Source organism: Corvus hawaiiensis, chromosome 4 (assembly GCF_020740725.1).
Source record: "Corvus hawaiiensis isolate bCorHaw1 chromosome 4, bCorHaw1.pri.cur, whole genome shotgun sequence".
NCBI lineage: Eukaryota > Metazoa > Chordata > Aves > Passeriformes > Corvidae > Corvus > Corvus hawaiiensis.
Genome location: NC_063216.1, coordinates 57,197,877 through 57,219,696, shown reverse-complemented (window position 1 = coordinate 57,219,696; position 21,820 = coordinate 57,197,877). Strand labels below are relative to the sequence as shown.

Below are 21,820 nucleotides of genomic sequence, written 5' to 3'. Positions count from 1 at the left end.
AGAGTATTAATGCTTAGGCTTGCAAGCTCTTCCATAGCATTAAGATTCATCCTTTCAAGTTTTCTTTTCCTACTTTAAAATAAACCTAGAGCTTTTCCTCATAGTAAGAATTTTCAGGTTCAGCAAATTTCTGTAGCTACAGCAAAATATGGGTGGAAACTTGACTTGAACTTTCCCAAAGAAGACCAAAGGGACTTTCAAATATAAAAGGCAGTATTTATTACACAAGTAAATCTAATTTTCTACACAGAGAAAATACAAAATGAATGGGTCAAGAAGAATAGAATAAAAAAAAGGGAGTTACATCCAATTTTTGTTCTACCCTAGAGGTCTCCCTGCAGGCACGTCCTTGCTTCCAGGTTTAGTTTTAGCCGAGTCATAGTCTTTCTGAGCTGGAACAACTTTTCCCAGGAAGTTCTTCCCATGCCAGCTGAGATGGGCTGGCTGTTCCCAACTCCTGAATCCATATCTCTAAGTAATGATGATCTCTCTTTATGATGTTTCTCTTCTGTCACATGCTGCTCTATGTATGTATTCATATTATGTAAAAATTAAGCAATGAGATTTACTGGTAAATTTAATATTGAAGGAGGGTTTTGTGTTCCCTAAATGTTCTTTGGTTCTTTTTTTTTTCAGTTTGCCTCCTTTTTTAATGTCTTTTCAGGGGAATGATAAGAGGGAAAGGCAGTAACCTCTGAAAAAGAAAGGTCCAAATGGCAATAGAGAATGAACAGTTTTTTCCCCTTTCTCCATGGTAGGGAGGTGCTCACAGAAATCCCACCTAAGCAGGAAGATGTATGAAAACTAGTTTTCATTAGAAGTGAAATATTCATATCAAAGGTATTGCCCACATATATTACAGAAGAGTAGGTGAGGAAATCAGATCAAATCAGCTGAAAAATGCATTGAGGTTAAACTCATGAATTTCAGGGGAATTAGACTTCTCATTCTTGCTCAGCTCATGTTATCCACTTACTTGGTTGCAGCAACTGTTTTTATTCTTGAAATACAGTGTTCTTCCTTGATCACACATATTTAAACTTCTGCTATTTTAGAACTTTAAATTGGAGGGGACTTCACCTCAACTTTCTTCCTGTCTGGTTCATCAGAGTTCACTCCACCACCAGACAGAATGGCCCCAGTGGATCCTAAGCCTTCAGGGCTGTGCTCACCCCAGGCTGAGTCCAGAAGCACTTTGAGCTGATCTCTAACCTGTGGACAAAGGAATACAAATTAATTACAGAAAATACTCCAGGATAAGTTAATATGCTTTCAGATAGAGATTACAGGTCAAGAGAAGATGCATCTTGAGCTGGACCTCTTTCCTGAGAGGTCTTTGTAGGGGTAAAGGGGAATTAATGGCCTCTTCTATTGCAAAAGTAAAAGATTTTTGCTGTTGCTTTTACTAATAACATGGTAATTATAAAAACTGTGTTCTAGTACACAAGAGATTTCCATTCAAAAGAAAGTATTTTTGCTGTAAGAAAGGTTTTCACTTCTGCTGCATTTGAGCAATACCTACATCCTGCACTGCCTTTCTCCTTGGTTGGCATGTTTGTGAGTGTGCTTTAGGTTAAGTGAGTTTAGGGTTGGGATTCAGCTTGAGAGTAACTCAGGTGGATTTTTTAAATGTCTACATTCATATTCAATTGGCTAATCATAAATTAGTGTCTAATGCTGTGCATGTCCCTACACGAACTAACCTGCTGTCCAGCTACCCACCTGGAAGGGCATAGGTGTCCCTTAGATCTTCCAAGAGACAGGCCAGCTCTGTGGAAGTACCTTAGATAACCTAGGGCATCTGAGATATTAGCTGATACCCCCTGAATTCTTGCCTACATCTCTCTTGGTTGTAGTGGAGGGTCAGACACCCTGTGAGGGGTTCACCTTTAAATTTTAACACTGGAGACAAGTGCATTTAGGAGCCTAAATTGAAACCTCTCCTATGTTTCTATGAGATGGCTGAACTGGATTAAAACTAACTAGGATTTTGTACACACTGTTTGCTTGGGGAGGGGGGGATTATGTGGTAGGGTTGTGGTGGCGTGTGTGTCAGGGGGGATGAGTGGGACACACAACATAGAAAGATGGGGTTTTGTTTGATTATTTGGATTGTTTGTTTCTACTTTGGTTCTAATCAGCTGGATTCCCCGACCCTGTGTATTCACTCCACAGTAACACAGTGAGAGAGGTGCTGTAGTACAGGTATTTGGTATCATGGCTAACCTGTCCTGTCCTGAAGCACTCTTGGAGCATCAACCTAATTGAAAAGTTTCATGACCCAATTTTAGATCCAAAGGCCTCATATCTGAGGAGGAGATGGTTCTTTTTCCTAGATTTGCTCTGTTGTCTAGCATCAGAAAAAAATGACAGAGCTGTAAGTTCATTTACATGTTTCAATTGTATTGAAAAAATAGTAAAAGGGAGTTTAACCACATTCCCTTCAGTGCTTGCTAAAACTTGATCCTGTCTGCAATGTGAAATGTAAGACCAGAGTGAAGAAAATGATAACCTGAAGGTCTATGCTCATCACAACAGATGAATAAAATACTAAAACATTGCCAGGAGCAAGAGTGCAATACTGGGGTTTTTTTCAGACTTATTCACTTTTAGTAAGGTAGCATTATTCATAATGCTGCAAAGGTTATGCATTAAAGCTAATTTTGCGCTGAACATTCTTAAAACATACACGTTAAAAGTATGAAACAAAATTAAAAGATCAGGTTTGTTTATTCTAGCACCTTAATATTTTTAATTAAAAAATAATTGAAATAAGCCATTATTAGCTGACAACTAATGAAATCGTTCTGAATTTTCTAATGCACTGCCTAATTGTTCCAGTTACAAAGTTATAGGTCTGCTTCAAGGATTCTGATTTTGCCATGCTAACACTTAGGTATCTAGTTCTTTTGGCAGTGTTTAGTCCTGTCTGAATTTTATGCACAATGAAAGGAGAGCTAGTGGTAGGGAAATCAAGATTTAGCTGCTGTAAGGTAGGTGGATAGCATATGAAAAGACAGAGGGAAACTTATGCTTTAAGTTCTGCCTCTCTTTTGTATACACTAGAAATTGCAGTTGTATGGGCTCTGATTTTCCTCTCAGCACAATTCAGTGCCTCATTCCTGTCTCTGTAACACCGTTCATGCCTTGCAAATACTCGAGTGGTCACAGCACCCTGGCAAGCATGGCAAAAAACTTGTCTTTCAGGCCTGCCACAGGCTCAGACCCGCATAACAAACATCCTGGACAATTTGGCTAACCACTGAGTTGTGGACAGAGCTGGTGTCTCCCGTGCTGAGCAGGTGAAATGCTAAAAGGGAGCACAAGCCCTGTGAATGTAACGGGATTGTCTGGGAAGCGATCTGGTGACTGGGACACTCCTGTAACTTATCACTCGGTATGCATAGCAGTAAAATCTTATCTTAAAACAGGACAATTCAAAGCACTGAACCATGTTATAGAATGCAATTTGAGCAATATTTGCACCTTAAAATCCTTTGTTCATCTTCCTCTCTAAATTAAGTATTACCTTGAGTGTAGGAGTATTCTTTTCTCAGACAGAAGTTATAGACACAGTAAAGGTACCTTGGTTTTTTTTTTCCATGCAAACATGATATAAATGGACCAAGTGCAGTCCCTTGACTGATACAAGCTGACTAATTCCTTATGTTGCTATTGCTCTTCTTATTTCAGAGCCAGTTGCCTAACAAAAGGAAGATAATCTAGTCTGAATGTTAAGTACCTGTATCACTGAGTTCTTAAGGCAAATATTTTTAACCACAGATTGTAGCTTTTACATATCATCCAGAAGTGTGTTAGGTACCGATAAAAGATACAGTTCCTACTGCAAAGTATTTATGTAGCCTGATTATTCACAAGAGATCAAGCCAAATATCAAAAAAATGGGAAGAACAAAGGGAAGCAAGAACAAAACATAATGTGCCAATGTGTTTCTTTTTCTTTTGCTTCAGGAGTCTTACTAGTTTGAGCATCGTACATGCCTCTGTGTGTGTTTTGTTAAAAAGAAAAAAAAAATTGAGATAAAAATAGAACAAAACCCAGTGTAGGGTGGGAGGGCATGTGTCTGTACAGAGTACATACAGTAGGGAAAAGGGATGGCAAAGAAAAATGAAAATAAAGTGAGAGCAATGAAGAAAACAAGGAAAGGTGAAGGAACTGATGCCAGGATGTAAGTCAGACTGTAAAAAAGATGAGGCCATAAGAGGGATGATGGGGAAAGGTCAGTTACAAGACAGTCTCTTATGCAAGTACTTCCAATACCAGAGCCCAGAGAGACTCCAAAGGTGATTGGTAGTCGCTTAGCTCCAAACAATCTGTACTTTAACGACGTGACCCAAATAACAGACATGGAAGGTCAAAGTTATACCAGAGAAGATGATGTACAGTTACAGCCTGGAAGGGACCAAGTTACTGAGTGACAGAATCAATTAGGTTGGAAAAGACTTCTGAGGTTGTAAAGTCCAACCTATGACTGAACACCACCATGTCAACTAGACCATGGCACAAAGTGCCACATCCAGTCTTTACTTAAACACCTCCAGGGACAGTGACTCCACCACCTCCCTGGGCAGACCATTCCAGTGTTCAATCATTCTTTCTGTAAAGAAATTCCTCCAAAATCTCCCCTGGTGCTGCTTGAGACTATGTCCTGTCATCCTGATTGGTTGCCTGAGAGAAGAGGCCAATGTCTACCTGGCTACAACCTCCTTTCAGGGAGTTGTAGAGATAGGTCACCCCTGAGCCTCCTCTTCTCCAGGCTGAACACCCTGAACTCCCTTAGCCAAAGCTGTGAAATCTCTTCTCTTGCTGAAGGTGTTTTGCTCCCAAATTAGTAAATTAAACAGAAGTTGAGGGTTTGCATTGTTAGACTGATTGGAACCTGTAGGGTATGAGGTTTCTTTTCAACACCAGCTAATAGGGTCAGACTGAAATTTTAGAAGGTTATCCTAACCCTGTCATTCCCAAGAAGAATTGGAGGCAACAGGTACCAGTGCTAGGGCATGGATTCTCAATTATGAATCTTTCATTTGTTCCCAGCCATTGCCGTGCTGGCTTGGTGCATGTTACCTAAGACTACACAATAATACAGAAGAATTTACATTTTCCAAGAGTTGCTTCTAAATTACTGATGTCCGTTTATTTCAGCTAAATATTTATTACTTGTCATACCATTACTAACATCACCCCTTTTGGAGGAGTTATTCAGCATATCCTAGATCTTAGAAATAGGCTCTTGGCCTCTCCACACTAATTACTACATATTCACAGCTTCCATATAGTTATTTTGATGATACAGTCCCCATGTGCACATTAAATGATTATCTCTTCGATGTTGCACTTTTCTTACACAAACAGCTTTTGCAATTGAGTCAGGCAGCATGAAAATACCTGTCCTGTCAGAACAGTTCATCCCAAGAAGTTCAAATAACCAATTAATCACTGCATCTGCTTCAAACTCCCCTTAGAGGCTTGCATTGACTGAGCCAATTGCCCTTTAAGAGTTTTTCTTTATCCCCAGGCACTTACAACTTCATTTGATCTGAATCTAATTAGGTGCAGAAGAATATGAAAAGCATGTCATTAAGACAATGGAACACAATCCTCAACACTGAATTTTATAGCAACACCCATAGCAGAATTATCCTAGGAATTTCAGAGAGCAGGCAACTCCCCACATGATAGTATTTTCAAAACAAAGGACACTGCTCTAGTGAATCTGGTTGTAGAAAGCTGTTTCGAATTTGAAATATTGAAAAAATGGACTTCAGATTGCATTTTCGAACAAAAAGGGAATAGGTATATATGGCAGCTGGTGTAGGGTTAGTAGCTCTGACTGAGGAAGAGGTGACCGGTCCGGAGAGATGGTCCCAAAAGAGATCGTCTTCCCAAGGCCCAGTGTCTTCCCTCAGCTGCTGGCAGGAGGGCCCTTGCACAGGCTGTCAGCTCTTTAGTGATTGTCAGCTCATGATTCCAGCTCAGCTCTGCAGGGCAGCCTCCAGGCCAGACCAGGGAGAGACGAGAGGCCCGTGTAGCTGTTCCACATGAGGTGGCTTTATTGGTCTGGTGAAGGGGAGCCAGGGACAAGCATCTCTCTGCCCTCGCAGGGGCAGGGGGCTAGGTTATAGGGATACAGGGGGTGGGTATCAGAGGGTAAAGGCCAATGGGCTACAAAGGTTCTGCATAGGGTCTCCCAGAGGATTCTGGGTTTGTCTTCTTCTTGCCGTAACTGCAAAGTTGTTGCCTTTCCAGGGAAGTTCTGGTGGGAGATTGAGTAACCTCCTTATTTCAGCAGGCATCCCTCCAGAGCAGTGGCTGGGCATACCCTACAGGTATATATTGTGCTTTTGCGACAACTGTTGCAATTCCTGCCTAGTATTTTAAGGAAAGGAATAAGGGTTAGGTAAGCCACAACTTGGTGTTTGCCACAGACCATCCTTGTAGCAGCAGAGCTTCCATTTGAGTCAGCATTGGGTCTGCCCCTGGATGCATAGACTGCTTACTCAGAAGAGAGTGTAGTGTGCTTGACTGCCATGGATGCTGACGTTTCTTCTTCTGCTTATCTCCTTTATTTTTAAAATAACTATAGGGATACCAAGATAGGGTTTACTCCATACCATGTATTCCCCTTGCACCAGAAGTAATCAAAACATACACCTGGACTGATAGACACCTTGACTAGACTCACTTCTAGCTGCAAATGTGCTGGAATGTTGCCTGCCAAATGGAAAATACTTCACAGTTTCAGACTGACTACCAAGATTTTAATCCATTCTAGGTTTTCTAAAAAACCTTTATGCACTACCTTTCCAGCCTACTGCATGGTCTTTTGATTCTAATGACTGTTCTCCTCCTATCAGTTGCTGAGAGGGGAGAGGTAAGGTTTCTGATTTGATAGGATTGTAGCAGAATGGATGTGATGAAAACCTTGTGCAACATTTAAAAATGTCACAGACTCAAGAATGACTAAGCACTCCAATCTCTAAGCAGTCATGCTGAAAATCAACAATTTTATTTTCCATTTCATTAAATTATGTCTCTTAGCATTTGGGATGAAACACATACTAAAAGTCAATCAAACCCAGAACGACACAACATAAAATTCAAAAAGCCAAACATCAGATTTTAACATCTTTTTGTCCAAAATGCTGCTCTTCATCATCAACGTTCTTCACCAGAAGCCAAATTAACTGGAAGGTGTTTCAGCATGGTCTGGAAATTAAGAGCTGCAGGCCACTCACCATGGGTTAATGCAAGTGTTAGTTAAATGCCCTTCCTTGAGACCACTATGCCACTAAGATTCAGGCATTTCAGCTGAGGTAGGGTTCAATTAGGGCTCTCAGGTGAATTCAGTAGTTATGATAGAGTCCAAAATGGCATATGTAGGTGGGGAGGGGGGTGGAGTGTGTAGTTTAAAGAAGTTCTAGACTTTTGATCCAATTTTATGTGAGACTTTTGTACCACCGTTTGAGTTCATGTAGCAGTTATTCTTTCAGAACTATTACTCTACCAGTGATGCCAAAATGAGCTTCATTGTTACCCTCAGAGCAAGTAGCAAAATATTCTCTGCCAAAGACAAAGGCAAGTGTTACTCCACGAGCTACAGCTGGCCATAGGTTACAGATGACCGGGGAGCCAGGGTGCTCTGCATGGTGCTCTGTGCTGCACATCATTGGAGATGTGCTGAGCAGGCAGTAGGCAGCTGCCTTCTGCATTTGAACCAGCTAAAATTTCTGGTTGTGTCTTCAAATTCAGTTCAAAGCACAATGCTGCCATTGCACCAGGATGACACAGACTGGCACATACACAGCTTTGTTCCCCTCTGTACTTAAAGCATAAGAGACATTTGGTGGTTACCAAATTTCATTTCATTCTGACTCTGTCTGCTGGGTTAGGGCTTAAGATGGATGCACCCATTCTGCCTACCAGGGCAAAAGCAGTGTGTGAGACAGATCTAGCCTGGGCATGAGTTTTCTTGCCTGGAAAGTCAGTTGTCTCATTCCAGATGTGAGTCAGAGTGTGAGCAGGTGTGTGGGCTCTGTGCTTACATGACAGCTCAGGCTATGAACTAAGATGATTGTAGTGAGCTTGACCAGGGTTGAGTCTTTTACATTCATTATTGCTCCTAATCCCTGCAGGAATGTCACAGTTTTCTTCACCTGAGTGATGTCTGTGAGATTTAAATAAATTTCCAGAGGTCTCAAATTCATAAGACACATTGAAAAAAGGTAACATTAGGCTTACAGTTATTTTGATATTAGGTTTACAGTTATTTCAGGTTGCTGAAGCTGTTTTTATAAGAATATCTTGAAAGCTGTTTGCAGAGTACAGCACTATTTCATATATATACAAAAATAGAAAAAAACCTCACATGTAGTCACCTTTAGGCACGCAAAACCTCTGTAATTATTCGAGAGAAAAGTAAGAATTATTTATATTTTTAGAAAACTAATAATATTCTACAACTTTCCAATATATAAAGCCAAGCCCTTGCTATGGTGAAGCATACAATATATTTCTAGACATGACAGTGACCTAGTTCTGCTTTCCTGATGCTGTGCGCATCACAGTTGACTTCTGTTTCAGAATCTCATTATTCAGTGCAGAAAGATTTTATGCAGAGTACACTGATGAAAGCCCTTGCCTCAGTTTTCCTTTCACCTATGCTCAGTTACACAGATTGTACTTTTCACTTATGAGGGAATATGAGGCCACTTGTACAGGGACAAACAAGAAACAAAGTGATCTCACTATTTATCTTCTCCTGTGAAGTAAGTAAACACTACACGCCCTTGGACAGGAGAGAGATGGACATTGTTCACCTGGATTTACACTGCTGAAGGAGACACAGCAGCCATGGAGCGAGGATCAACCCTAATGAAGCTCTCAGACACATGAGAAACCAAAGTCATTGGAGAATAAAGTTAGTGACATATTATTTGTGGTTTTTTTCTATGGCAGGTTTTGACTCTTCACCACAAACTTTGGCCCTTATTTTGTAAAGAGGCCCCATGGCACACCTCCTTATTGGGTCAAGACCAATATTTTTGGCTGAAAAATGGTGGACATTTGATTTTGCTGTTCTCTCTTTCTCTCTCTTTCTCTCTCTTTCTCTCTCTCTTTTTTTTCTTCCCGGATTTGAGTTTTGTGTATTAAATTTTTTTCAGCCAGTCTGACTGAATTGTCTCTCTAGGGCCTGCCCCGGAGAGAGCCGGCAGTCCCGAGGGCTCAGGGGAGCCTGCGGGAGGTGCCCCGTCCCACGGAGTCGTGCCTATGTCGGCATGCCAGCAGAGCCCTCTCGTGGAGACGACAAGAGGAGCAGCAGCACGAGGGGGTTTTCCTGACCAAGCAGCCCATACAGTTTGCCTGAAAGAGCTAAACAAAATTCAGAAAACGCCCACTCTTCATTTGACAGGTCTATGAGGGGAATTTGGTGGTGTAACCAAATCGCCTAGGGGGGATGCTGGCTTAGCCAACACTTGCTGTCCTGGCTAGAACTTACATGCTTTTGGGTTAGGGTTAGGGTCTTCAATGTAAGCTGAGAGAGTTCAGTAGTACTACATACTGCCATCATAGGAGTGTGAACAAATCATGTCTTCTGTTTTACATCTTTATGCCAGCAAAATTGCTTATGTAGGTGGAAACAGGCTGATGGAGGAGTGCTTTCATTGGCAAAGATAACATCACTAAGCTATGGTGGTTTGTTGGTGTGTCTGTCTCAACAAGGGAAAGCAGCTTTCTTGAGGGAGTGCCTGTGCTTCCCTCAGGGACATCAGCTAGAAAGAACTCTGATGTATGGATACTGACTCTGAACAACACAGCAGTAAAACTGAGGCACTCAATTGCCCGGACTGTGTTTGTGAAGTCAGGGTAAATCTAACATTAGTGTGAAGTCATGAAGGTGTTTGCCAGTTCATTTGTCTAGTAGCCTCTGTACTTTGTAAGCTCTGGATTGGTAGAGTAAAACTATGTCTCCCATGAAGAAATAGCCATGCTGATGGAAGGACAAGTATGAATGCTTAACTAGTTTTGCAATAGAGTTTCTGCTATACAGCAGGAAGTCCTTAAGTGTAGTCTTAATCTTAGACTGTAATCCTCTGTGGTTTTATTATTTACTGCCTCTCAAGGAAGAATAGCACTAATTAGATTATTGACATTTGCATTTATCACTGATTACATTTTAATACCACCTACTTTGTTCTTTATCTCACTTCGTTTAATTATCAGTTCAAGGATTTGATGAAAAGTCAATAGCTACTTTCATCAGGACATCCCTGCTCCTTCCTGGTATTATTTTCCCCTGTATTCCTGTGGAAATTGCCAAAGCTTGCTCTCTGAAAACTGCTGGATCATTTCTGTTATATTGAAGGTTTGGTTCTTAGAAGTTTTGAAAACGCTGAAGAAACACAGATAAATAACCTTCCACATTAGAAGCAAAATGTGCTATAGGAGAGTGAATTTTGTGTCTTCTGTCCCTTTATTTGCTGCCATTCTTTCAGTAGGACTTAGTCTTCACGATGAATTACTCCTATGCTAGCCTATAAAACTGCCAGACACCTTGTGCTTTCATATTCTCTCTCTTAATATTACTTCTTGATCTCCCCTTGTACAGCTTGTGGAAGGGCAATTCACTTTCGTGGTGCTAGTGGGAAAGAATCCTGAAGAGACCATATGGCAGTTAAGCCTCCTCAGTCACCAGGGAGTGCGGTCCTATTAAAACTATATTTAGCTGGCACTAGTCCAGCCTTGTGAGCTGTGACAACAATGTTTCTGTGACTGTCAAGGCACCAGAATCAGATGTGGGGCTTACAGAGCGTTGTAGCCTGTACTGTACAGCATGTTGGGTTTCTGAGACCAGAAATCCATGGGAGAAAAGAAAGAAAGAGGCAGAAACTGAGGCAGCCGATCTATTAACCGGTTATATTCCCTCAAGAGATTGTAACAGGGAAACAAAAGGAAAGTTAAGCAAGGAAACACAGAAAATGTGTTTCCTCGCTTAACTTTACCTGTGAGCAGCTTCCAAATGGCCTCAGTGAGAGCTGATGTTTGTATTATGATACAGTCTTGTATCAGGATGCTAAAGTGGACCTTTGTACCTTCCACTGTTATGTGCCATGTGTTTTTCTTGGCTCCTACATAATCACAGTTTCAGATCATCATTGATTGTATAGGATCAGGGATCCTAAGAGAGGTAAGACAAAGGGTCTGAAGACTGAAGGCAAAAATAGTCATAATCTTGTGCATGCCTACTTGTAGCATGTCTTAGAAGCAGAGAACAAATTCGTGTTTAGCTTTATTGTTCCCCAGAGGTTCTGGCTCATGCTGTGCAGACTAAATTACCCATGTTTGTGTTGTTTATCAGTTGTCTAACCTTCCTGACCCTGAAAGCACCTAATGTGAATGCTGCTGTCACTTTCTTAGTCCACAAACTTCTGTGGATACCAGGAGAGTGTCTGCCAAAGGGGTTTTGTCAGCCATCTCTCTTTTACTAATGTTCTGCCTCTTTGACTATGCTTTTTTGGATTTTTTTTTTGGTTTTTTTTGGTTTGGTTTGGTTTGGTTTGGTTTTGGGTTGTTTTTGGTTTTTCGGTTTGGGTTTATTTTTTTTTGTGGGTTTGTTTGTTTGTTGGTTTTTGGAGTTTTTTTGTTCTTTTTTTTTTTTTTTTGTGTCCGGGGGAAACATAGAACAACACTAGTGTACAAAGTAACTTTGGCTCAGAGTAAGCCGGGGAGTAAACCTAGAGGACATCCCCTTGAGTGACCCGCCTTTGTGAGCCTGAAGTCTTTCCTAAAGAGCTACTTAAATTACAAACCAAAAAAATCATAGAAAGGAAATGGGTGCTAAAATGATGATTCATTTGTGAGATGTTCAGGGTTGCCAACCGTATAGGCATCCTGTCTCTTTGTAATTGCATCACTCCAAATGTACCCCTCATCTTCCAATTTTCTCCCCGATCCCACTGAATTGCTGTGTGGTGTTTCATCTCCAGCTGGGCTTAAAATGAGGGCATTGTCTAACAGAATTCCCCACGTAAAACAGGGGGATGTGGGAGCAATCTTTAGTTCCCCTTGGCAGAGGGTTTTCATCTAGATTCCAAGTTTTCTGGGGTCATCTGAGTATTAATGCCTTCATTTGGGTCCTCAGACAATATAGATCTAAATAGCCTTTTCCAGAGGTAGGGAAGCATATTCACATTTCTGAAGATTCCTAATCCTACAAACACTAACCTTGTACTGTCTCCACCTCATTCTGTAGGAAGAAGACTGCATTTTGGAGCAGACCTATTCAGATGCCCCTGAGGGGTATGGCAGCAGGTCCTATTTTAAGGGAGCTCTTAGGGAAATTCTGGTCTCATCACAGAAGCACAGAATTTCTCTGCCATCAGAGAAGCAAATAAGTGCATGAGGAAAAAACTAACACAGATTTTAACCTGAAATTACCAGTAACATACTTGTCTCTGGAACAGATGAGAGGTGCTTAATAGACTGAACAAAACACAGCTGCTGAAAACCTGTGAAAGGCCCATGCCTTTCTGGATCACTGGCTAGTGGCAATGTGAGATACCATAGAGCATCTCAAATAGCTTTTGATTTTTATTGGAATGGGCATCTGATGGCAAACTAATGGAGTTTGTCATCTTCCTACTCCCAGGGCAGAGAGCATAGGGGAGTCCCTCATGTAAATTAGTTTTATTAGTTTCTTTTATTTGCTTATAGATTTACAGAGCTCTCTGACAAAAATCAGAATTCTTTTAGCTCTTGCATCTTCACTCAGGGCTGAGACCAAAGACTTTATTTCAATCTGATTTTTAGGGTGAAATAACAAAAAGTAAAAGAAAAGTATAAGCAGACAAACAGAAAAAGGAATGAAAGGTTCCACAGGTGAAGATACTTGTAGTTGTAACACAGTCATTTTAGCCACAGCATTAGTTCTGCCTGCACAGGGAGTTGAAGAGAAAAAAGGAGGTGGAAGTGACATATAGGAATGTCACAGGTGGTGAGTATGGAACACTGAGGTAATGTTATTGTGGCAGTCATGAACCATCAGAAGGAGGAGAAATGAAAAGAAACATCTCAGTTACCTTTGATTGGCAGATAAGTGCAATGTTAGTCTGAAAATTGCTTTGTGAGTCCTGTTAAGGCTGTTTCAGGCTTCTGCAGCCTGTTCAAGCCTTGTAAATATAGGTAGCCTCACCCTATACAACCTGTATAATGCAGGAATACTATGTCACTCCCAAGTACTAGCTAGTATCAGATGTTTCCTGAAAGCTCAGTGTTTTATTCACTTGGTTTTACTGCTAACTTAAAATGTTAAATACCACAGGTTCAAATGCCAGTCAATAATGGATGATGTCTGCAGGACTGTCCACTAACAAAGTTCTTCTTAATAACAGTATTAATAAAATGTTTAAATTCTTTAAAATTTGAGCAAAAAAGAGAGGAACAATTGTCTTGCTTAATACAAAAAGTCTTAAAATCAATTAATTTTTAGGCCTGCAGGTAAAATTTCTTCATGGAAGTCCAAGGAGGTCGCGGAGAAACATAGGGAAGGTTCCTATTATCCCACACTCTATTACTTAGGAACAAGGTACCATGTAGTCCTTCATATTGCATCAATCTAATTCTTCTTTCCTAAAGGCCAATTAACATTTTAAAGCCTGTCCACCTCTTGCCTTAAGCATGACATTAAGCACAGGTGTAATCATAGATGACTCATTTAATTATTATGGTGATTGCTATAATTTTTATAATACACCATATTTAAAGGTCTAACTGGCTAAGAACTATAGTTTAATGAACAGTCCTATTTTACTACAGGCAACACTCTTAATGATGCCTGTAATTCACACTACTGCTTTTGCTTTCTTCAGTTGCCAAATCTGAAGTATTTAAGCATATGTCCAGGCCTGATGGTAACCTAAAGGAATTTGTTGTAATTTCAAGTTCAGTGATCCAGTTGTTTCCAAAAAGAAAAGAAAATTATAATGTGTCATTTTAACCTGAAAAAACTCCTGCATCCCAATTCTTCGGGAAAAATAATTACAATGAGCAGTTCACTTATTTTTGTGAATGTGCCCATGAAGTTCTGGTGAAAATCTTCCTACAGGTACACATAACCTTGAGAGCTGGAAAGCAGTGTTGACTTTCCCAACATATTCATAATTACCAGAGACTAATTTTTCATATGAACAGAAGTTCGCAGCCAGGTGAATTGCCTACACAGCGTGATGACAGTGTGCACGTAGGGGTACGGTTGAAGTGTTAGGTGAGAAGAGGACACAGGTAAGCAATATCAAAAAGCCACCTCCTTATCCTCTAACACTGAGCAGTGCTGAGGCACTTTAACACCCTTTCTTTCTCAGCTGTTCTCCTCTTGCCAGGAATATCTGAGGGAGTAAGGCTCTCTGATAAAATATTCAGGTACGCAACTTCTCTGTAACTGATTAAGGGAGTCCTTCAGCAGTGGGAAAAATTCTGTTTCTCTCCAATCTCATGAGCCAGATGACATGATTTATTTGTATTAAACTGGATTTTTAATAGTAAGAATGCCGTGACCCTTAATAACTAGAACAATAATATTATTCTGTACCTTCCAATATCTAAACTGCTCTGCACTACTTAGCACATTACTAACAGAGAGTTAATTAAGTTATTAATTAACCTAATTAATGAGGTTAATATTTCGTGTGTGTGCATTTCTACTGTAAGACAGCGTAGGACCCCAGGGGAGTCAAAGCTGAATAGTGCATTCAGGACTCCCAGACACCGAAAGTGTACAAGTGAGCAGGACATTCCCCAGTCACCACTGAAATTATCCCTTCTGCACACTGGTAATGTGCTCTTCAAAAATCTTCCCAAACCTCATTTTCTCTGTTTAAGTGGCTGAAAGAAAATAAGTAGCAAGGGTCCCTTATCAGATTATAAATGTTAGAAGCATACTATGCAACCTCTTAATTAGTTCCATTTCCACAGTGTGCACTCAATAATCCATTTAATCTGGATGCTATTAGAAGCCTTTTCTACCCATCCTGCTTCTGCTGTAGCCTTTTTCAGACAAGTGACTTCACTATCACATGACATTTCTGGCACTACCCTGATCCTACTTTCAATATTTCAGCTCTTCATACAAGGGTGTCGGGAGAACCTGCGTGTACAGCAAAAGGAGACTCATATATATAAGTGAATTCAATTCAGCAGTGCTAAGAGATTTAAATAAGTCCTCAAACTGTTAATACATACTAGTATCAGTTCTTATGTTCACACATCAGTACAATCCAATGCTGAATGCTCAAAACTAGCCATACATAGGTTTCATTTTCTTCTGTGGTATTTGAGCAAGATAATGTTTGACACCAGGATGAGACAAATAGTGTACGGAGGAAATTAAAAGCTGTATTGTTCCCTTGTAGACTATATTTGCTGTGACAGATATTAATTATGTTAGGACTAGTGCTTTCATGGCTGGATGAACCCACTGGTCTGGAGATTAAGGTTTGTTTCCTCACTTCAGAAAATGCTTAGAAATTGTTTAGTGGTTGTGGTAGATTGACCCTGGTAGGACACAAGGTGCCCATCAGAGCTGCTCTACCACTCCTCTCCTCAGGGGAAAAAAAAATAATGAAAGTCTTTTGGTTTGGGATAATGACAGGGAAGATCACGCGCCAATTACTATCACAGGCAAAACAGACTCAGCTTGAAGAAATTATTTGAATCTATTGCCAATCAAATCAGAACAAGAAAATGAGAAAAACCCCCAAATTTCAGAACACCTTTCCCCCATCTTTTCCTTCTTCCTGTGCTCAACCTGACTCCCAAATTCTCTATCTCCTTCCCACAGTGATGCAGAGGGGTAGGGGGTGGGGGATGGGGGCTGTGACCTGCTCATCATACATTGCCTCTGCTGCTCCTTCCCCCTCAGGAGGAGTCCTCACACACTTCTGTTTCTCTATGTAGTTTCACTCCTCTCTCCACTCCACTCCACTGTTACACAGCAGATTTTCCATTTTTTGTATCTGTTATCCCATCATCACTGATGGGCTTGGCCTTAGCCAAAGGCAGATCCATCCTGGAGCTGGCTGACATTGGCTCTGCTGGACATGAGGAAAACTTCTGGCAACTTCTCACAGAAGCCACCCCTTACCCACCCCACAACCTAAACCTTGTCACACATGCCCACTGCAGTGGTACTTCTAATTAAAAACAGATTATGAGAGACGCTCTAACCTTTGTGTCTTTGAACACTAACCCCAAAATCTAGCACGAACCTTAGTCTTGGACTGAACCTTGCTCCCGAACAGCTATAAATGGCCTAGGCATTATTTTGATCACGATGGTTTGTCAGTTTTCTAAAATTTGTCTCTCTCCTAACCCTAACCAAGGGAGTGGGCCGAGCCTTAGCCCAAGACCCACAGATGTGTCAAAAAGTGTGAACTTGGGAGACGCATATGGCTGCGTTATTTATGTGCATTTTATATTATTAAATCTGATGCATTTATGCTTTTTGTTCAGGTTAAGGTTATCTATTTATGTGTCTACACAGTTCTGATTTCTCTCTGTACTGTTCTTATCTTCCAAGTTTATGTTGTCAGCAAATTACATTAACAAAGTGCTGTTTTGCTGCCCAGCTTATTAATGTAAACGTTAAGAACACACTGCCAGTGATTATCTTTAGAAGCCTTTGTTACTAATCTCAACAATTCCTTCTTCAGCATGACTCACAGTGTTCCAAACTATTAGATGAGTTTCTACTCACCTTAATTAAATAACAATCTTCAGATCATTAGCCCCTTTGTTTCCTTCTTAATTATGATTATTTCCATGTTCATATCCTCATCTCCAATGACTAGATTACCTTTGTCCCTAGGAACAGAGGAAAACAAGTTGGAACATGGCAAATTGTGATTCATTGTAACACAGCAATACAATGTTATTATTTTTTAAATATGAGGTTGGTCCAAAACTGGTTGGTCAGAGTTGCTGTGTACTCTTCATCCTTGGAGATGCTCAAGAATCAAGAAAACATGGCCCTGAGCAATTTGCTCTGATTCGATTTGCTTTGAGTAGGTGGAGCAGGGAGTGAACAGTGGACGATGACCTCTGGAGGTGCATTTCAACTGCAAATATTTAATGATTCTGTTTTTAATATCATGATCCTTACTGAAATCAGAGGCTAATGCATCTTAATGATTTTTTACTTCTATTCTGTTCTCCCATCACAGTTGTGCTTCTTTTCTTGTTCTCCTTCATTTATAAGATTAAAGTGCTTGTACTGTATTTGAAGCATTTTTTTGTTTTCTTATTTTTAAATAGTGTGGAAACACAAGTATATTTACATGGGCATCGTGTGTTCATAAAACAGCACTGTCTTACTAAATAAGTAACAGCAAAATACTGATTCATGAGGTCACAACTTGAACCATCAAACTGAGAAAGACAGTAGTTGTTGAAATAATTCACAGAAAGGTAGGGCTTAAAATAGAAGACCATAGAAATGAATAATCCTTCCATGTAATAGAAATCAAGCTTCTTTGGAAAATCAGATATATGTCCATTTGTGAGTCTCACTTTTTGCACAAAGATATGCAGAAATTCTTAAAAGATACTAAAATGATTCTGTAAAAGAAAAGGTCAGGAGACACCAAGGAAACCAGTCTTAAAAATTATTGCACTTATTAAATCCTGAAGCTTCTTCCCAGAAACTTTGACTGTCTGTGATTCTGCAGACTGCAGGTGGAGCAGAAATGAAGTTAGTGAAAACATTACTAAACAAACTTCCTTGTAATTTTTCTCGTTATCAGAAGCACAGAATCAACTGAGGGGTTTTTGAGGTAGTCTGATAACCAAAAATGGCAGTTATTTCTGTTAATATCCTGGTAAAAAATCCCAGCAGGCTGCTGGGCTCTCAGAATTGGTGCTGAATACCTGAACTTGGCCCTGTCTTGTCAATCATTAACTTGTTATCCATCAAAGTTTTCCTCTGACTGTTGCCCTTCATAGCAAAATCATGCCTTGGGAGATTTTACCTGAATCTCACCATACTTCGAGACCTGCAAATACTGTGCCAAATAGACCTGCTTACACAGAGACTGCTACTCTGCTGTTATTTATAAAACTGACAGTTCAACATCATTGCAAGCATCAGGAATCATCCAAGATGAGTGAGTACTGAGGATACAGCATAGACATTCAACTAATTTTAAATTACCTGCTAGGTTTTGAAGAATTGGGCCAAAACATTTGTCTTGCACAAAACATCCTTCCAACTAATTATGCTTATTCAAATCATGGGCATATGTTTACAGAGAAATTGAATTTTTCTTGTCACATCTTACTTAGTCTGAGCTTTAACTATGAACATTTTCACAGCTCCAGGGAGAATTCTCTTCAAGCTCCATGACAAATTGCAAATACTTACTAGCAGTTTCATCCTGCTATAGCCTCCTAGTCATACGAATTCTCTTTTAACTTTATTCTTCAGCTTGATGTTTGTGCCAGAATGTTCTTTCACAACGATCTTCCAGTCAAAATCTCACCATCCTTTCAAATTCTTCTAAAAAAATCTGTGATGTCACAGAAATATATTAGATGAACTCGGAAAGGACCTCAAACTATCGTGGTCAGATACAGACACATGTTTAAGACCCTTATGGAACTATAAAAATGCTGTCTTTCTTATCATCTTTTTGCTTCTGAATATATATTGCCCCATTAATCAGAGTTATTAGTTCATGATCAGGCACTTGTGAGATTAATTGTGGTAGAGGGACAAATGTCAAGACCTGGATTTGTTTTGTTGAAGTTCTGCTTGTTTACAGGGGATGTACATGAAGGTGTTTTCTTGCATATATTAAACAGGAAATTTCTTTGCTTTCAAATGCCACATCTGAATCTTCTGTCAGTTCTGGGACAGAGAAACTCTAATTTTTTGCTGCTTCTTGAAATCTTTTTATTTTCTGAAGGATTGTACCATTGCCTTCAGCTTCAAATGCATATGGACATCCAGCAGTGTCGTGTCCTAGCTTCTGATTGTGATCCCATTACTTTGAGTGGTGTTTTGAGTTACTCTCTGTGGACAGACTTGATTGCTAGTTCCGTTGACCTAACACATCCACCATCTGTGAATGAGCCTGTTATTCTGTATTTAGCCAAAGACCCACTGCATGGAAGCTGTTAGTACCTTTCAACCCTATTTTAGACAACACATTACTCAAACACAGCTTTCAAAATTAACTCGTTCATAACATCTCTTTACCTGACCTGAGACCTGAGTCTCATGGCAAATTTTTCCACCCTCAGTAGGTTATTGAAACCTTCGTAAACAGCAAGATAGATTGAATGAGTCACTCCAGTTTAATCCCTCCTGTGAAATTTTACACTTCTATGCTGTTATGAATAATTTATTTCATCTTTCTTTGTGCCAACATCCAGTCACTGATAATTCAACATACTGAATTTCCCTGCAAACTAAAATGGAACAGCATTGTAAAAAACTTTCTGTATCTCTGTTAAATTAATCTAGAATCTTGTTTGGAAAAAACTAAAAAAGGTAAAAACGACTGCCCATAATGTTCAAACCTCTTACCCTTGTAGAGGGACCAAATTCAGCAGTTAACTCAAGTATGTTTTGCTTGCTACTACCTTCCTTCACTTGCATTGGAGTATGTTTTCTTAGTTGTTCCAGACTACTATGATACTGCCAATTTGCCAGTGTTTATTTAAACAACATGTTGAAGAAGGTTCATCTAACTTGACATCACTATGGAAGGCTTTATCCCACCCCAAACCTGATTTGTTATTACTATTACTCAATACTAATAGTATTACTCAATACCTCCCAGAACTTACTCATAACATAATAAGACATTTATATTTCAAATGTGTCTTTCAGAGCAATGGGTAATTTTCTCATGCTTTATCTAATTTGTCCTGCAAAAACCACTACACATCTTCATTTTTTTGTATAGATTAGAGACATTTTCTTTCCCCTCATTCAGCTATTTTTAAAAATTCTATTAGAGAAGTTCTAGAATCCATGAGGATGTTTAGAAATAAGTGTCCATAGCTATATGCAAACAGTAGCAGTCTTAAATTCAAAGGATCAGAAATGTTTCTTGTTTCATTATATAGTTTAATAGAAAAGTTAGAAATTTGGTTTTGGTTGCCTTCTTTCATCATCTGCTAGTAACAATTTTGGTTTTTGTTTTAATGGAAATAGCATATTTTTCCTCTCAAAACAAAATGCATTTTTTCCCTCATAATGTCCTCAGTATCATAAATCAGAGCACGTTACAACAGCACAGAGGGATTGTGGTAGGCACTGAGCTGCAGTGCTGAGTACAAACCCTCAATTGCAACAGCAAGTTAAAGTAACAGGGTGTAGAAGCTGCAGCAAGTCAGCAGTGGTGGAAATGCTAGAAATGTTTCACCAGGGGCAGCAAAAGCTCCTAGGGGATAGGCTGAGGGCACATGTTCTGGAATGTGTCTGGAATACAGCATGGACGTGTCTAATTCTACCCCACATTTGTTGTCTATGATAATGTGTCTGATTCTGGGATGTGCTAGATAATTCCTGTTATGGTTATGATAAGAACATTGAGGAGCACGGGATGGCAACCTACACCTTGACCATTTATAGACAAAATATTGCCCCTAGTTACCACGGCAATCAGCAAACTACTGTCATCAGGACTTGCTTCTTCCCACTTTTAGCAGCTATTCTTGCTATGGACACCAGCACAAGTGGTCGTACAGGCCCCCAAAAGTGGCAGGCAGCAATAGAACACCCTTTTGAGAGGCCACTGGTTTCTTTGGGACTTACTTCTCTAAATCAAGAGAAAAATTACTTAAAAACTTCTGCAACACCACCTGTTTGAGAGCAGGAATATGCTGCCACTGTGGACTACACCTTGGACTACTCCTTAAGACTCTCATAAATGTTGCACCACTGGTAGATGGAGCAAATGTATTAGAGGTTAGGTGCTGTGTGGAAAGGGAAATTATTAATCTCTCAACTGCTTTAGCACAATACTGTTGTTGGCATTCAAATACTGGCAGAAACTGAGATGCATTTGCTGCATTTAAATTCTGCAGTGAAAACTGGTAACCATTATCATCAATTAATGTAACACTCCTGTCTATCCCAACTTCCTGAGATGCAAGATTACGTTGCCACTTCTACTCAAGTAGTCGTACAAAACTTTTAGTGGTACAAAATTATAGTCCTGAAGCCTTAAAGTCCCACCTACCTCTTAGGTACTCTTGTGTTTGAAGGCTGAGTAAACTCTGAAGTTCTTCAATAAAGAAGTATATAATCACTTTCAGACCAAAAAATCTTTAGAATTCTGTGGGGAGCTTTAGTGCAGCTGGTGTGAATGGAAATCTTTCTGCTGACGATGGTGTGATCCAGGCAGGATGCCAACCCCGACTTTCTCCCAGTGAAAGCTTTACCAACTTGTTATCAAAACTGGTCTCTACTTAAGCCAAAGCTTCAGAGCAACAATTCCATCTGTGATTTGAAATGTTGACTATTCATTTTGCCCACAGAGCTCAGCTGCAAAGTGATACGGAATAAAAAGATTAAAACCGTCTTCTTGCTACTAACCATTCACCAGAGATTAAAAGGCAGCCAGGCAGCCAGTTGATTTGACATTCATCTGCACATCTTGGGGATCTGAGAGTCACTGATAAGATTTCCCTGCCCTTGTTCTGCACTGCTTTCCAGAAATCTCTACCCTCTCAGCTGTTCTAAATCAAATGTCCCTGTTCTAGCTGATGGACAGGAACAAGTTGCAGAGGGAAAAGG

At 40.0% G+C, this 21,820-nt stretch overlaps 1 long non-coding RNA gene across 1 annotated transcript; it reads right to left on the bottom strand.

Annotated features, from left to right (window-relative positions):
• Positions 1-233: 233 nt before the first annotated feature.
• Positions 234-21,548, bottom strand: LOC125325528. The gene is made up of 4 exons (XR_007203371.1): positions 21,264-21,548; positions 18,434-18,578; positions 16,772-16,878; positions 234-1,212 (listed from the first exon to the last, which is right to left on the bottom strand). It is a non-coding gene; the product is annotated as an uncharacterized LOC125325528 (long non-coding RNA).
• Between the last annotated feature and the right edge of the window lie 272 nt (positions 21,549-21,820).